The following is a 12,828-nucleotide window of genomic DNA, read 5'->3' as shown; positions in this document are numbered from 1 at the left end:
GACATATTTAGTTTCTGAACAAGATCTTAAATTTAAAAATTTTAGAAATCATGAAAAATGTGTAGTCCAAAGCAATATAATAAAATTTTATAACTTAATTTTCTTTAGTTGTATTTTCATAAATAATTCAGATTTTCATTAGTTTATTATTACTGATGTTTCACAGAGCTACAAAATGTGTGTTCCATGATCTAGAAAAAAATCATGCTAGCAACTAAAAACTGAAGTGTGAAAAGTTTTGCCTTTTTCTCTAAAATCTCCTAAAAATCTCATGTGATTTGTTAGTATTCTTCCTGATAATATAGAAAGGAAAATAATTCAGCTGTGAAAACAAGCAAAATTTTTTCTAATATACAACAGCTGAGTGCATCACTGTCTTTACAAAGAATCCATTCCTTCTCTAGTCACAGGTATTTTTTAAAATCAAGTTTCTATTATGGGTACAATGTGGTTGAGTAAAGGTTCTCCTTTCTTATAGAAGAAAAATTGGAAAAATGAAAAGGCAGATGGAGCCTAAAATTGTTTTAGTTTATGTTATATTGTCCTTGAAAAGAAAGAAAAGAGGATAATTTAGCCAAAAACAACAAACATCCAGTTACCACAAATTCCAGCTTCTCAGGTTCAGGGTAAAGGAGACCAGTTAACTCAGGGATATCAAGCTGCTGGTGAAATTAAATACAAAAATATACTGTCCTTTGAGCTGCCATACTTAGTTTCCTTTAATAGATAGCGTTTGGGGGAATCTCCACGCTTGCTATTTAAGCCTTTTGTAAAACAATGGAAAGTGGTGGAGATGGTAGAATCACATTTTCTACAGTACACATGCATTCATTCAGAACCTCAACAAAGAGGATAAACTCTGGCTGCTAAGAGAAAAATATAAGTAACAGTTTCCTGAGAATTGTTAAGCCAACACACTATTAAATATACCACCTAACATTGTTCTTTTCCTCTCTCTTTTCACTCTTGCAGCTACCACATGTGATGGAAAGAATCCAAGTTAAACACTCTCACCAGAGCATGCTCCAAGACAGATGACTGAGCCTCAGGCTTGGCCAATACAATGCACTTCTATTCTCTATTTATTTTTGTAGTTCAAAGACCTGGCAATAACCCACTTGCTGCCTGCCATAAGGACCAGTACACTCCTGATTACTGCCCAGCGATTTTATATCTGTATGCCAGTTACTCAGACCACGTATAAAGAGTAGGGGGATTTTTTGAAAGGAAAAGAAATCCCGCTTCCACTTACACTTTGAAATTTCAGATGATATACTGCCAACTTACCAACCTTGCTTTAATCAGCAGCCACATGAAAAGGCTGTTTCTATTTACTCTAGGTCATTTAGGAAACCAGCAATAAGTAGGCCGTGCAAAATTTCAACTTCTCTTAAAGTTGGCATGTTTTCCTCAAATAGAGTTGAGTCTTGATTTCATTTTCTGAGTAGAAATATTTACAATCCTGTCAGACGTGAATTTTAGCCTTCCTTCTGTCTACCAACAAATAGGCTTTTTAAAGAATGCTTAGGGTTAAACTGGAGGCTGTTTTGTAAGGATAAGTCCATATAGATTTGAATAATGACTACGCTGCTTTACTGCTCTAGTTAAAATTTCATCAAATACTGATTTTAGCTGGAAAAAGATAATTTAAGCCCATTCTATTTTAGTTTTCAATTGTGTATATATAAAAAGGTAATCTTGCAGAACATAAAGTAACAACTGCAATATTCAGGAATTCATTAATATTAGAAAGAGAAAAAATGATTAGGGTACCAATATATTCATTGGTCCATAATGAATTTCTTTTCTCTTGGTTGTTCATACTATTTTGATTATCAGTGTAATGAAGAGATTTTGTGTAGTCCTTAATATTGTGACAAAGTACCATATTTGTATTATCAATTCTTAAAAAATATTTTCTTCCTTTATTATGTAGAGTCAATATTATACCATTTTGCACTGTAAACTTGCAACTTGGTATCTGACACTTCACACTTCACAATTGTAATAGCCTTACAACAATACAATTTCACCGATACCCTCACCATCTACTACGGACTAAATTGCATCCACCCAAATATTCATATGCTGAAGCCCTACCCTAAAAGTGACTATTTAAAGATTGGGCCTACACAAAGGTAGTTAAAATTAAATAAGGTAATAAGGATAAGGCCCTGATCCCATAGGATTAGTGTCCTTATAGGAAGAGAGAACAGAGAAGGTGGGCTCTCTCACCCTTACTCTTGCTGTCTCTTTTTATTCTGTCTGTCTGCCATGTAAGGACACAGAGGGAAGACATCTGTCTAAAAGCCAGGACAAGAGCCTGCATCAGAACAAAAATGGCCAGCATTTGGTGCCTTAACTTAAACTTCTCAGCTTCCAGAACTAGGAGAAAATGAATTTCTGTTACACCAATTTATGGTGTTTTGTTATAGCAGCTTGAGCTAACTGAAACACTATTTTTCATCTTTTGTGCTACTGTTGTAATATTTTAAGTTTTATTATAACTATATAACTACATTTAACAATTTGTATTTGTTTTATTTTTCTTATTTGTTTTAAACAGTCTGTTTTATTTTTTTAAGGGAAATTGAGACACTTAAAAAAACCCTTTTATGTTTACTGTCCCCTCTTCTGCCCCTTGTTTTTAACAATTTCTAGTATCTTCATTCCTAATAATAGAGCCAAGTTTCCATCTGATGTCATTTACTATCAGCGTAATGAACATTCTTTAGCATTTCTTTTAGCACAAGTCTGCTTGTGGTATTTTCAGTTATTACTTATCTGAAAATGTTTTCATTTCATTCTTGTTTCTAAAAAATATTTTCACTGGAAATAGAAGATTGGGATTTTGTTTTGTTTTGTTTTTGTTTTTTGTAGACGGAATCTCTCTCTGTAGCCCGTGCTGGAGTGCCCTGGTGTGATCTCGGCTCACTGCAAGCTCCACCTTCCGGGTTCACGCCATTCTCCTGCCTCAACCTCCCGAGTAGCTGGGACTACAGACGCCCGCCACCACACCTGACTACTGACTATCTATTTTTTTTTTTTTTTTTTTGTATTTTTAGTAAAGACAGTGTTTCACCATGTTAGCAAGGATGGTCTCGATCTCCTGACCTCGTGATCCACCAGCTTGGCCTCCCAAAGTACTGGAATTACAGGTATGAGCCACCACGCCTGGTTGGAAGATTGGTTCTTAAGCATTTTAAATAAATCTTTCTATAGCTCTAGGCCTCCATGGCTTCAGATGAGAAATTAGCCATAATCTATATTATGTTTTCTGTGTAAGTACTACATCTATTTCTTTTCTCCTTGAGCTGTCTTCTCTTTCTCTTGATTTTGATTTTTAGCCTGAAACTGAGCTTTCTTGAATCTATCAGTGGATAGTAAATATTTATTATTAAATCTAGAAAAATTATTACCATTATGTCTTCAAATGTTTACTGGTCATATTCTCATTGTCTTCTTTTTCTGGGATCCTAATTATACACATAAGATTGCTTGAGAGTGACTCTTAGTTCTCTGAGGCTCTGATAATTTTTCTTACATTTTTTCTCTTTGTTTATATTGAATAATTTCTATTATTTAGTTTGCTGACCTCTTTTTCCTGTCATCCTCAATCTGCTATTAATTCCATCAGAATTTTTTTTCATTTTAGACATTGCAATTTTTAGTTTCAGAATTTCCATATGGTTCTGCTTCTTTTTTCCCCACAGTTTTCATTTCTCTACCAAGCTTCTCTATATCTTTAGATAAACCCCATTTTCCTTCAAATCCATGAAAATATTTATATTAGCACTAAAAAGTCTTGATCTGCTAAATCCAGTATCTGGGCCATCTTGAGGTCAGTTTCTACTCATTGCGTTTTTTTTTTTTTCTTAACTGTGGGTCATATTTTATTTTTAAAAAATGTCTAGTAAGTTTAGATTTAACACTGAACTTTGTGGATGTTATGTTATATACACTCCTAATTCTGGTACATACTTCTGAAGAGTTTTTCTTTTAATTCTAGTAAGGAGTGCAATTCCTAACTGATAACCTTAAAGTTTTTGTTTTCACTTTGTTAACATGCCTCTGTGGAAAGACTGTTTTCCAAGACTCCTTTATTTGTTGGAATTCAACCTCCAAACCCTGACTTTCATCTAAAGGTATCATTGAGGCTTGGTTTTAGGCTTTAGAAGGCTGCACTTTGAGTGGATTTTACTCTATGGCAGAGTCCTAAATCCAAAGACATGACTTTTCTGGAGTGCTTATGGTATTTAGAAGTGTGTGGACTGAAAAGTCTCCCAGTGTAGTTCTACCTCTGGTGTCTTATATCTGTTCTTAACCCCACAGCAGCTTCTCTCAAGATAATCACTATATAGTTTATTTTCATACATATGTAGTCCAGCCCTTAGCCAATAACTTACATTGTATCCTCAATCAGTCTTCTTTCTCCCTCTTCATTGTTCCCCCTCTCTGTTGTTTCAGCTCCCTGCAGTGAAATTAAAAAATAAAAAATTCATCCAAGCAGAGATACATGAGAGCTAAAATCTTCATATAAAACCCATTTATTAGCATGAGGTAAAGAATGAAGTCATATTCCTTTTAATCCTTAATGAGGTCACTTCATTCATATTGTTCACATAATGTAAATATCTGTCTTTATTTTTTACCTGACAATTTTGCCTCCTGGGAAAACTCTAAATATTACTAGAAGTTACTCAACCCAAGAGGTTACACCATTGTACTTTCACCTCTAGGAAACAAAAACTAAGGAATGCTTTCTTTGGAAGTCATGGATCTCTTACTGCTCTTTCGGTTGGTCTGCACGGTATCGTTGGTCATACTAACATCAGATGCTATCATCTTCATTGAGGCTTGTTTAGGTAGAATTATCTCTGGAGAAATTGCTTAGAAGGAAGATGAGGAACTCAGCTGATCTCTTTGGAGATAGGTGATAATACCACTGCCTTGAGCCTGGCTACTGACTCCACCAAGTACTATGGGCTGAGGAGTAGTCAATGGTGCAGCTCATCCCAGCCTGCCTGTCTGAGACCACTCAGAGAGTGGTCTACTCTCATCATTAAATTGTGTTGTCCACTTAACTGTACATCCTGGAGTAGATCTGAGGCCTAAGGAATTTCTTTCCACCTCTATTCTTAAATTCTAATTTTTTTTTCTTTAATGGCATTGCATACCTTATCATCAGAGATATCCCAAAAAAGTCACTAAATAATCTCATTTTGGCATACTTTCCTAATTTTAGCTGCTCATTCTGATCCACAGATACAAGTGATGTTCATATATTTGGAAAGCTATCTGCGGTTATCCAACATCTTCACTTTATGCTAATCACTCCCTTTTCTGAGATTCATGCATTCAACCCACATTGACATCTAGTCATACCTCTCTCTCTGTCTCTGGCCCTCTCTTTCCAGCACCAGTGTAAATAAGAATCTGAAGCCCATGACTACACATTGGAGATGTGCTCCCTTTTTTGATTGTCTTCACTATATTTATTCCCTGTCTCTTGGTCAATTGTAATACTGCACAGAATACTATGGTTCCCATTCCAGGTCCCTCCTTTACAACTAAATCACTAAATTTCCTAAATGCTGGAAATGTTGCCTCATCATATTTGAAAGCTGAGTCTACACTAGCAAAACCAATCTTTAAGTTCTACCTAACTGACCTAGTGTCTGCATTTTCTTTCTTATATCTGAAATCAGGTTACTCAGAAAAGGAGCCTATGGGCCAGGCACAGTGGCTCATGTCTATAATCCCAGCACTTTGAGGGGAGCCCGAGGTGGGCAGATCACCTGAGTTCAGGAGGTCGAGACCAGCCTGGCCAACATGGTGAAACCCTGTCTCTACTAAAAATACAAAATAATTAGCCAGGTGTGATTGTGTGCACCTGTAGTCCCAGATACTTGGGAGGCTGAGGTAGGAGAACTGCTTGAACCTGAAGGCGAAGGTTGCGGTGAGCGGAGATTGCACCACTGTACTCCAGCCTGGGTGACAGAGCAAGACTCTGTCTCAGAAAAAAAAAAAAAAAAAAAGAGGAACCTATGCAGAAAAGCTTTATTAGCTGATGTGCTAATAAAGCAAACAAATAACAAACAACAAACCCTGGGACTTGTATAACTATCTACACTCTAGACCCATTACTTTCATCATTCAAGTAAAGATAAGAGTCAGGTAGGCAGCAAGACTCTCTTCTGTGGTTGTGCAGGTGGTGCCCTTCAAAACCCTAAGTAACAAATTTGCATTGCGCCTCTCAGAATAGTGCCCTCAGAATCTTGGTGTGCACAAGCTGCAGAGACATATATGCAGCCCCACTCGGCAGGGTTGTGTTTTTCTCTTCAAAACTGCATTGTATGTTTCTTTAACATGATTTCTCTAATGTAAAACTACTCATGACAGTTGGTGGTTTCAACAAATGGGCACAAGAAAGTAACTGCAGGTCATAACTCTACCACAATTCACACTTGTGGGTTGGAGTGTTCTTGCAAATGCTTTCTAGCAAGTCTATGGCCTGATTGTTGAAACTTGAATTTTCTCTTAAAAACTGTACTAGGTGATCAGAGTTCCTATTCACCAAGGTTAATTAAATCTTAATCTATAGCTTAACCTAAGTAGAAAAATAATAATTATTTTAATTAAGAGACAAATCATTGTTTATTTCATTATGGTGATTGGCTCATGTCTGCTACACAAGAAATACACATTGAATGGTAGATAAATTAACAAATGTGTTTACAACATTGCTTCTATGGAAACATGTTTAAAATTCTGATTCAGGTCATAATTACCTTCAGACACTTTTATCCTCTATACATCCTTTCATCTCTCCAATCCTAGCAGCTGGATCAATATTCTATCCCTTTCTAGACATCAGTGGAAGAAGACATAAGGTATAGAGATTTCTATCTCCTCAGTCCCTCCAGAGGCCTGCAGATAATAATCTGAGAGGAGCAACCTGATAGAGGATTATCTATGATGACAGTGTCTTGGGAGACAGAGTGGATTGGGAAAGCTGTGGAAGAGGGGCAGGAACCATAGCTCTCCACAGTGACTGTCTGCGCAGAGCTTCCTCCTGTGGTGTTGTGGGAGGGCAGCTCCTTTAGCTGCAGAATTTCCAATTCATAATCCCAGTGATGCCAGCGGAACATGGTGGCTCCTTGGGGGCAATGGGAAAATGACCTCAGGTATGCATATGCTCTAAGTGGCCTAAAATTGTACATCTTCAGAAGGGATGACATTCTCAGACTGGACCCAGATGAATACTCAAATGGAACAAGTCTTTGAAGACAGATGTAATTTCAGGTAGAAATTGATCTGGCAGTCAGGATAGAGCATTTAATATAACTGGCAACAAAATTTGGCATCAGAGAGGCATGAACAAGGGATTTTTCACAGTGTTGACTAGAGATTTAGGACTATGTGATATTAAAATTATACAGAGAAGAGAAGAGGGAGAGAAGAAACAGGCAGTTTTCTTATATTAGTATTTGCTGATTAGCAGGTGTCAATTACAGGGGCAGGCAAAGCCCTAGTGCCCCAGATATATAAAATAATTGACATTAGACAAAGAAATAGAGAGTGCCTACCACACCATGGAGAAAATCCAAGGACTAGGAATATGGTAGAAATCTCTTTGCAGAACTGAGTCAAAAAATTAGAGTCAGATAACTTTTTTTTTTCCTGAAAAATTAGAGCTCCTTTACTTAATATATAAGATCAAGGTGAGTGCCAGAGACTTCAGAGACTAAATCTGTTCTTGGGAGCACATTTCAGGATTGAGAAAACCAAGGGCTGAAGATGCTCAAGCCAGCAAGCTAAACAATCCAGGGAAGGGCTGACTGTGTCAGGCCATCTGTAAAGCAGATTGACCTAATTTTCATTTTCTTCCGATTTCATCCCAGTTTTTTATTTTTATTTGTATCTTTTGATATTAATGTATTTCTGTACTTCAAACCTCCTTTAATTTTATGGTGTATAGACTGCATTTCTTAAGCTCCTTTCACATGTAAATGGGATGTTTTGCTGTCCCTATCTTTTCATCCTGTGTAGGTATCTCTACATACTATCCTAGTATATGTTGTCTGTCTCTCTGTTTCTGTCTTTGATTTTTAGGTTTTCAAAGAGCAGTTCTGTTTATCTTTGCCCAATATCTGATGTACCACTTTGCACTGTTAGATAGAGTGTATTCTAAATAGAATTTCATATTGGTAAATATGAACTAAAAGACAAAAAGAGTATTTAGCTTGATTCCAAGTGCCACCATGAATAAACCACGAAAATCACCAAAGTCCATTTGGAAGTGGCAATTAATAGCACTTATGAAAAACTCTAAAATGATGATACATAATTCTTTAATAGAGTTTGGTGATCACATATGGTTTTGGATTTATCAGAGTAGAATTACTGACAAAGCATTTTTCTTTGAATTTCATAATAAATTAAGCCTTTCATGATTAATCTGAAAGGAGAGTAAATTCAAGTTCAGGAATAGAGATGAACTATGTCCTGAACATGTTGAAAACTCAAGACACATTCATCTCAATATTCATGATTACTTTGAACAGAAACTGTAAAGAAAACTAAATGGTAAACAATCACAGTCAGTGTATTCTCTAGGTCCCAGGTGTGTCAACAGTTTTCTTATGGTAAGTGAAGTCATTAAACTAAGAATCAAAGCCACTTTTTTTTTTTTTTTTATGTTAATATTTATTTCTTTTCCAATCAGATTTTATTTGTAACACTAATTTAAAAACCTAACACTGGTATTATTAATTAGAATGGTGTTTTCTAAAACGAGGAAGACCGTACTTCCTACTTCGTCAGATCCAGTACCAGTTTATATCTGTTACCATGATAGAATTCTTAATACCCCATTTTGCTCTCAAAAGCATCCTGGTTAAGAATATGTTTCTGCTGTTGTAAAGACTTGTTGACGACAAATGAAATAAGAAAAAGTCAATTAAAAATGAAATATAGTGCTTGCTTCGGCAGCACATATGCTAAAATTAGAATGATACAGAGATTAGCGTGACCCCTGCGCAAGGATGGCACACAGATTCGTGAAGCATTCTTTTTTTTTTTTTTGAGACGGAGTCTCGCTCTGTCGCCCAAGCTGGAGTGCAGTGGCCGGATCTCGGCTCACTGTAAGCTCCGCCTCCCAAGTTTACGCCATTCTCCTGCCTCAGCCTCTAGTAGCTGGGACTACAGGCGCCCGCCACCTCGCTCGGCTAATTTTTTGTATTTTTTAGTAGAGACGGGGTTTCACCGTGTTAGCCAGGATAGTCTCGATCTCCTGACCTCGTGATCCGCCCGTCTCGGCCTCCCAAAGTGCTGGGATTACAGGCTTGAGCCACCGCGCCCGGCCTAGCATTCCTTATTTTTTTGTTGTGGGGTAGGGAGAGAGGGGAGGGATAGTATTAGGAGATATACCTAATGTAAATGACGAGTTAATGGGTGCATCACACCAGCATGGCACATGTATACATATGTAACAAACCTACACATTGTGCACATGTTCCCTAGAACTTACAGTACAATAAAAAATATTAAAAAATGAAATATAATAGGTGAATTAAGGAAAAAAGTCCTCCTAATCATTTATATTTGACAATATTCTAGTAAATTTACATAATTTACTATATATCAATAAATTTTTAAGAAAACAAAATACAAATTTCGTATTTGAACTAAGGCAACAATAAATGGATTCAATGCAATCTCAGAATAATCAGGAAAGCAAGAAAATATAGGTAGAGGAGTCATTCTACTTTCTGAAACTCACCATATTATGTATAGAATGGAAGTATATAATTCCACCTATAAATTATTATTGCCAAATTCCAAACCAGAATGAGATCAAGCCTCCAGATCTAACTACCAATTTATAAGAAATATAGAAAGCAGAATGCAAGTTAAATGTTACCAAAGGGATACAATTAGAAAATTTCATATTCTGGGAAATTATATAGGACAAATGGCCTGGTTCTTCAGCAAATAAACATTAAGAAAAGAAACGTTTAGAGGAGGGAGGTTTAGAAATTATAGGAAAATTTTCATTTTAACCCACTGTAACATATGGATCTTATTTGTATCTTGATTCTAATAAACATTCTATAAAAATATTTGAGGCCCTCAGGGAATTTAAACACTAATTGATTACATTATAATATTAAGCATTATTCTTAAGTTAAATATTATCATAGAAATATGGTTATGTTTCAAGATGCACACTAATTATTTAGAGAGACACACTGAAATACTAAAAATAAAATAATGTAATTTTCAAAACCAAGCAGAAGCAGCAGGAATTAGCAAGAGCTGTAGGCAAATTAGTCATGAGTTGATAAGGACAGATGGTACATGGGTTTTTTTATTATCATAGTTTCTATATTTGTATATATTTAAACTTTTCCATATAAAGCAATTGAAAAGATAGCAGTCCCGGAAATTATATTTACTAAATATTTATTGCTCAGTATAAAAGCATAATTAATCATTTTCAGATTAACTATATGTATTTGTATATGTATATATGTTTATATATATGTGTGTGTGTATATAACTAGCTTACTAAACTTATCCTCTAAATCTAATAATTTGTCTATAAATTCATTTTAGGTTTTCCCTTAATAAAACCTGTCGTGATCTCTGTTTGCAACTGTCTTCTAAAATAGTGGTGCTAGTCATTAAGATTATCATTAAATGTTTGCTTAAGATGGTAATAATAAGAGATTTAATATAATAGGGTTCCTATTTCTAAATTTAAGAAAATTATTTTGATAGCCACTCCCCAGTTTTATCCAATTTAGTGCAAGTTAATACAATAAGCCAGGTTATGCTTACTCATGAATATGTTGAGGAGTTTTCCTTTAGGTTAGTACACGTGCTGCTTAAACATTTCATGGGAAATAAAACCTAAGTCTTACCTGTGAGAGGCACTGTCAATCACATCTGTTAACTCTTGTTTTAGGATGTAAGCAAAAATTAACTATGAAATTACGTATATGTGTATAATTTATATATATATAATTACACAAAATAATGTGTTTAAAATTAGTTAGAAAATCACCTATACAGAATGTGCCTTGATAAGATACAAACACATACTGAAACCAATAAAGGACAAAAATTTTGATGAAAAACTGTAGCCTCAGAAATAAATTTATATCATATGATGCTCACGGAAGTTTGTCTGAGATTTACTTTGGTAATCAATCAACACTGACCCCTGTCAAAAACTTTTCTCCTAATATATGTAGGGGGAGAAAAAGAAATTGGTCTTATAGTGAGGAAGACTATATAATGAGCTAACGACACAGAGCAGAGGCTCTGGAGGCAGATGACCTGACTCTGTTCTTATTCGTGAGTGAGACAAGCTGCTCAACATGTTAGTGCCTTGGTCACTCCTGTCTAAAATTCAAATGATAATAGTTCATAAACTCAGAAGATTGAATAAATGAGTTACTGCTACTTATTAAATTACAATAATGCCAGCAAAAAGCAAATGTGCAATAGTTCATTGGCATTATTATTATTCTTAAATAAGTTATTAGAGTCATAAAAATGAAGTTAACTCGTAGAAATCTTTAGCTTTAGGTTTTCACTCATATATCAAGAGGAGAATATTAGTCATATGTTGCTTATTTCTATTTATGCATTGATTTAAAAAATAGTCAATAAGTGCCTAGTGTGTGCCAAGAATTGTGTGAATAAAATCGTCCCCTGTCCACAGGATACTTTTGGACATAGAAAGTACTGTAGACACCTAAGTATCCCAGGAGATATGAAAGAAGAATGCAGAGGTTACAGTAGATGAGCCAAGGAAAGGGTGGGTAGTTTGATCTGATGAGTGTGACAGAAAAGCTCTAGGAAAGAGGACAATATTCTAAACTCTTCAGTAAGGTAACTGAAGGTTTGTTCACTAGATAGCCAGGACCCAGGAGACTATAAGACTTCCAGGCAGCAGGAAAAGCTGGCAGAGAGACACAAAGATCTGAAACAGCCTCTGGGCATGATGCATTCCTTTATTTCTTCGTTCATTCAGCAAATGGTTTTTGAATGCCAGAACTTGCACATGTTGTACTGAACAAAACAGAAAACATATCCATTTTCGTAAAATTTGTATGTTAGAAAAAGAAAATAAATAAACTAATAAGCATAATATCTCAGGTAGTGATTAATTCTGTTTAAAACAACAAAGCAGAGTATAAGGATAGAGAGGGACTGGAGAAGCGGAACCTTTTTAGAAAGCCAGTCCATTAATAACATTTGAGTAAGACCTGGGAGAAGTGAGAAACCAAGTAGGGTCGAATAACTTTTCAAGGAGAAGAAACAGCAAGGGTAAAGACTCTGAGGCAGGAACTAATTCGTTTGAGAAACAGCAAAAAGGCCAGTATGGTTGATACCTGGTGCTTTAGAGGGAGAGAGTTAAGGCCCGAAATCAGAATGAAGGGAGGTGGAAAAAAACAACATATGGCCTTTCAGGGCATGGTAAGAACTTTAGATTTTATGTTGACTAGAGGATTTTGAATAAAGATAAACTTTTAAGTTTTAAAGAAATCTAGATGATGTATGATATGATTGTAGAAGGCAGGAATGGAAACAGGGAAACAAGACGTGGAGTTTTCACACTGATCTACGTGACAGATGTTGATGCATAGAACCGGGGTAGTAGCATTTAAAAGTGAGAGTCCATCAGATTCTGAATGTGTTTTGAAGGTAGTATCTACAGAATTGGGTAATTAACCTAGAGAAAGAAAGAAAGGCAGAATTCAAAACTGATTCTAAATTTTAGGTCCTGAGCAATGGAAATATGGTATTTCCATT

At 35.6% G+C, this 12,828-nt stretch overlaps 1 non-coding gene across 1 annotated transcript; it reads left to right on the top strand.

The window, feature by feature from the left end:
• Positions 1-8,978: 8,978 nt before the first annotated feature.
• LOC116274260 lies at positions 8,979-9,082 on the top strand. The gene has a single exon (XR_004182896.1). It is a non-coding gene; the product is annotated as a U6 spliceosomal RNA (small nuclear RNA).
• The last annotated feature ends 3,746 nt before the right edge of the window (positions 9,083-12,828 follow it).

This window comes from Papio anubis, chromosome 3 (assembly GCF_008728515.1).
Source record: "Papio anubis isolate 15944 chromosome 3, Panubis1.0, whole genome shotgun sequence".
NCBI classification, from domain to species: Eukaryota; Metazoa; Chordata; class Mammalia; order Primates; family Cercopithecidae; genus Papio; species Papio anubis.
The sequence above is the reverse complement of the archived record's forward strand: the minus strand, read 5'-3'. Positions and strand labels throughout refer to the sequence as shown.